The sequence below is a fragment of the Marmota marmota genome, unplaced genomic scaffold (assembly GCF_001458135.2).
Source record: "Marmota marmota marmota unplaced genomic scaffold, marMar, whole genome shotgun sequence".
Taxonomy (NCBI): Eukaryota; Metazoa; Chordata; class Mammalia; order Rodentia; family Sciuridae; genus Marmota; species Marmota marmota.
The window spans coordinates 27335458-27341364 of NW_026000211.1; positions in this window are offsets into that span (position 1 = coordinate 27335458).

Sequence of the window (5907 nt, forward strand, 5' to 3'; positions counted from 1 at the left end):
GCCTACCTTGCAGGAGTGATTGGAAGCTCTGTTCAGCCGTGGGCCACTGGGCCTTTTCTGCCGGTGGTCACCGTTCCGCCTACCTGGCAGGCGCTGGGGGTGGGGGGCGGCTCTGCCCCTCAGCAGGCCGCTGGGCCTGCTCTGTGGATGGTCACAGTTCCCTCTACCTTCGACAAGAAATATTTACACAAAAATTTTATAAACTATGTGTGTGTCTCTGTGTGTTTGTGTATACTCATACACATGCATATATTCATATTATGATACTAGTTAACCTAGTTGTTTTCACTGCTATTAAAAAGTAAAGTGGAATGTTGGAAAGAAGGTTATGAATACATTGTGGAAATGAAGACATTGGGAACCTGTGCTTTTCCATGTATGCAAATATAAATAATTATGAGACACAAACTGATTAAGAAGTTCATTTAACCTGGTATGTTTGAAATGCAACTTATAGATGAGACTAACTAGGAAGTGAGCTATGCTGTATATCTTTGTGAAGTCAGGGTATGCTGAAAGACCCTGGTTGACATCTAGAATGTAATTTTTTGAAGTATGTATTTACTAGATAGATATAGTTATTGAATTTGCAGGCATTGATGTTTAGTTAATGGCTTATTAAATTCTAGGTTCTTGATTTCTGAGAGTCCTCAAATTTTTGAGGAAGATTGTTGTGTTCCTATGTAGAAATTAGTATTTATTACTCATATAAAATGCTGTCATTTGTGTATTTATGAAAACCATTTTTGTATAATGAATAAGAAGGGCTTTCATGGGTTCTCCATGCAGTTTAGCAATTACAATACAAAAAAAAAGAAATCATATTCATTTAGGAATGATAGAAAAGTGTCATTTGCATATTCATAACATATATTTGAATAGATAAAAAGAATTAACCTACAAAATATACAAAATATTATCCATCCAGTCCTGGATATGTATGAAAGGCAAAGGAATGCTTTAATTTATTAATATGCCCATTACCAATCTTTGTATTTACCCAAAGAAAACATATTGCAGCTAAGTATTAGTGTTTATCACAGAATCCAACTAGAAAACCTCAGTCCAGCTCTATAAAGAGATTGACTACATATCTTGAGACATTAAGATAGGTGAACTACATAAACTCAAGAAAGGAATAGTTGTAACTGTAAGGTTCTCACCTCATTCCCATACCCACTATGCACATTCCCACATAAAAGGAAAAGAAAATTTAGCTGTTTACAAAATTTAAAGTACTTTGATAAATAAAATAATCACTTTACTGAAAAAACATTCCATAGTATAACTTCCCTGCTCTGGTGTTATACACACACACACAAAAAAATATTTAAAATATTTCTACCAAGTGTCTGTTACTTTTTGTTTGTTGTTTGTTTGTTTTAGCATTAATTTCTACTGTGGACAAAGAGTCATAAAATTCATCTGGAAATATAAGAGGCTCAGAATAGCCAAAGCAATGGTGTGGACAGAATTCAAATAAGTGGCACATGCATTAACAAAATGGTAGACTGGAGACTGGCAAATGTAACTAAAGATTAATTATTTGAAATGGAACTTAATGAAAAGATTTTAAAAACTTGAAAAAAATGAAGACATAGTTTCTAGACCATCAATGATAGATAAAAGCAGACTGAAGAACTTAATGGTTGATAATGATAAATGAAGGGATGAATAGGTGCTACCAAAGAGATGAGAATAGCCTTATTTTAATTAACTAAAAAGGTATGTGGCATATTAATTAAATTCACAAATAATGCCAAATTAAGTGTTTGACAATTTTAAAAGTTTGCAACTTGCTTTCCTCTTCAACTAATATCATAGACAATTAAAAGGGCTATATTAATAATGCCTATCTGACTAATTTTGAAAAAATTAGGAACATTCTCTGAGCATAGTCTCAATTCTCTATGATTCTTCTATGTTTAATATACTTCAGGGATTTGTCTGTAATTATGCAGAAATAGCCAAACCAGACTTGGGGGAAGCACCTTGGAAGAGCAAACTCAAATCTAAAATAACAGAAATGACAAAAATACTTAAATGTAAGCCAGATACAAAAATTTTTTGTTTCAGAGACATGAAAATTAAATTTGAATGCAGCTGTAATATCAATAAAGTGTAAACATCTGTAGAGTAAAGGAACTTTACCAGTGACTTATTAGCCTAAGCTTGAGTTCACATAAGACATTAAGGAACTAGTCAACACCATCTACAACACAAAAACATTCAGTTAATGCAGATTACCCCAAAGACCACTCAGGCAGACTAATTGTGTGTTTAGATAGGTGCAGCTGGATGTTTATTCCCAGAGTTAGCTTTACCACATTCCCAAATGCAGAAGAAACTGCTTGTCATCAGAGACTTGAAATTACATCTCTCATTTCATAAGGAAATTTCATTAGAAATTTGTCTTTTTCTCAAATCTAAGAGAGCATCATAGTGAAGTCAGTATTAATTCAACCCAAATTATTCCTGATGAATTTTAAATATCCTCTAAGCTTGTCAAATCTGATGGTGCTGATTATATAAAATCAACATACTGAATATAGAATTTGAATCCCAAATAACTATTGAAAAAAAATATTTTTTTTTCAAAATAAAAGAATTTTGTTGTTTCCTCAATGTTCACAGCAAGTACAGCATTTTGATTATTGTTAATATGTTCACTTCCTGGGAGTAAGCTTTGTGACAGAAATCAAAAAGTAAAAGTTAAGGCTGAAATATCTAAATATCTTTATTCTGTTTACCATCATCCAAATCATTTCCAGGCTTAAGGACTAATAATACCTTCTCTTCATCTCATCTTGGGCTTGTAGGAAATGTTCTTAGATTATGAATTAAATTAATATCCTACCAAAATTTACAAACTATAGTATAAATGGGTTTTACCAAGAAGGACTAGAGAAAGCTATTTTTTAAATTTGTCAGCAGATCCAGTCATTGCTGATTCCAGGAAAGAGTTTGACTTCTATCTCCACCTGTAGGCAGCTTCATGCAAAGTCCTCTTCGTTCAAATTGTCCCTGGCTCCTAGTTTTTAGACCTTTTCTGATCACAATGTCCTATTTGGAATTAACCAAACTTGTCTCTCCTTTCTCTATGGACATTTTCTGGACTCTTCCAGGTGATAATTCAATAAGCAAATATCTACTGAACAGATACCTTTATCTATAAACAGTGGCTTTGGTAAACAATGTTTTGTGCATCAAAAGAAGGGTACAATGAAGCCAGGTTGTGAGCTGATCTCTCAGGGCTTTCCAAATTTTAATGTCTAATCTTGTCAATTAAGGGTCACCACTCTTTGAAATGAGTCTCAGCAGCATACCCTAGAGAAAAAAAAAAATGGAAATATAAGGTGGTAAGTTTTGTTCCTACTACATGCACTAACAGAATCACTACCCTACCCTACTAGGGATCCAGGTGGATTTCACATGACATACACCTAGGCAGGAAGTTATTTCACTGGATACTATTTTAAAGAATAGTCCTGTTGAAGAATTGAATCATCATTGCTTTTGTAACATGGGACATATTTGTTCTCTCCCTCTCTTTCTGCCAGAATTGGCACCCTGACTGTTCTCATACTGTTCTATGTAATTGCTCTCTGAGTAGATGAAGCTGCCACCTGTTCACAGATACAACATATCACTCCCCTTTGAGAGTATGATTTAAATGAATCATGATGGGATAATGAGCTGGGACAGCAGTTTCACATCTGTATAAACAGACGCACCTCCTTCATTCAGACTGATCATTTTCTCAGAATAGAAGAAGGGTTATATTTAAATGCTAACCATATAATTATTAATCTTGATCTTATTTTGATCTTAAGAAATTCTTCCCCATTGCCTTCTCTGCTTTTCTTCTTTACCTCACTTCCACAGAGAACATGCAAGGTCCAGATGGTTTAATCAAAAGCCAACATAGCTCTACCCCAAAATATCCCCCAAAACAGGATCAAATAATTAGGAGGTCGCATTTCTGGATCTGCATTATTCCCTTTTCTTAGCTCAAAAGAATACAGAGCTCACAACAATTTTTTCTTCATTTTTAATATGTTGAAGTCATCTAGAGGTTTTTAAGCAATGGGGATAATCCATGTTAGTACACAGCTGGAAATGCACTGTCTTTTCACTTTTTAAAAAATTAAATCTATTTTAACAGATGTATAAAAATACGAAATTGTTCATGTTAATGTTGTAGCATGTGATTTTTTTCAATGCATTTATATTTTGTAGAATGTTTAAATTAGGTTACACATATTTATCTCCTCAAATATTTATCATTCCTTTTTTAATAAAATCATTCAAAACCTTTTCTTCTACATTTTGAAATACATATTACATTATGGCTATCTATGGTTGCCCTACTGTGCAGTAACACAAGAACTTACTCCTAACTACAACTTAGTACCCACCAATCAACCTCTCCCTATCCCTTCCTCCTCCCAACTCTCCCCAATCTTTGGCAACCACCATTCTATTCTCAACTTCTATGAGATCAACTCATATCTACATATAAGTGAGATCGTGCAGCATGTGTCTTTCAGAGCCTGACTTATTTAATTTAACAGAATGTCCTCCAAGTTTATCTGTACCATCACAAATGAAACGATTTCAATTTTTATGGCTAAGTAGTATTCCATAGTGTAGGTATACCACATTGTCTTCATCCATTCACTACTTTAGTTGTTTACATTTCTTGGATATTATGAATAGTACTGCAATAAACATGGGAGTGCAGATGTATCTTTGATATACTGATTTCATTTTTCAGATATATACCCAGTAGTTGGATTGTTGGACCTTATGGTGGCTCTATTTCTAATCTTGGGAGGAATCACCATTCTATTTTTCATAATGACTATACTAATTTACATTCCCACCAACAGTGTGCAAAGGCCTCCTTTTCATTTTAAAGTACTTCAAAAGATTTAAAATGATAAAATGTCATTATCTTACTCAATAAGATTAATTGCCTAATGAAAATCTCATAGCTATAGAGATATTTTTAACCATATTTCTTGGTAGTAGATACTGTTTTTATAAGAGCGTTGAGGAAATTTTTAAAAATTGGTGCCATGTATAATTTCTACTGCAAATAAGTGATTTAAAAACAAAGTTAAACAGATTCCACGTATTACTTTATTTTCTCTTGGAAACATTCCCAATGCTCTTTATCAAATACAGTAACCTCCTGCTTATCTGTGGGCATCTATCCTAAGTCTCCCAGTATTTATCTAACACTACAGATAGTACCAAATCTACTATCTACTATGAGTTTTCCCAATTTTTTTTTCTTATTATAGCTCTTAACAGTGTTACAGAGCTTGGGTCTTCTGAGAAACTGAGGCGGCATGAGTACCCCCTCTTCAAACCCCAATTCTTGTGACCAAGTCAGAAAGTTTTCAGATAAGTCACTTAGAGTAATAGGAATGAGTTTATTGAAGGGATAGGAAAAGAGAAAGGGATGCTCTCAAGGGAGGAAATGGGTCCTCTCAGAGAGGAGAGGGACAGTGTGCCTCTCTTGCACTTCAGTTTTATTGGGGATCCTAGAGAAGTTTCCAGAGATTCCTACTCCAAGTCCATCTCTTGACTGAGAGAAAGGTGACATCAGATTTTCAAGTCCCCACTGTCATGGCAACTCTAGGTCACCTTGGCCCATACTGACTGGTTCTAAATGAATTCTTTTAAAAAAAATATTTTTAGTTATAGATGGACAAAGTACCTTTATTTTATTTATTTATTTTTATGTGGTGCTGAGCATCGAACCCAGTGCCTCGCACATGCTAGGCGAGTGCTCTACCACTGAGCTACAGCCCCAGCCCTCTGATTGGATTCTTAACCATATATTCTTACAGATTTTTTGGTTAGGAAGAACTTGCCTTATCTCCCAGAGTTTCAGGA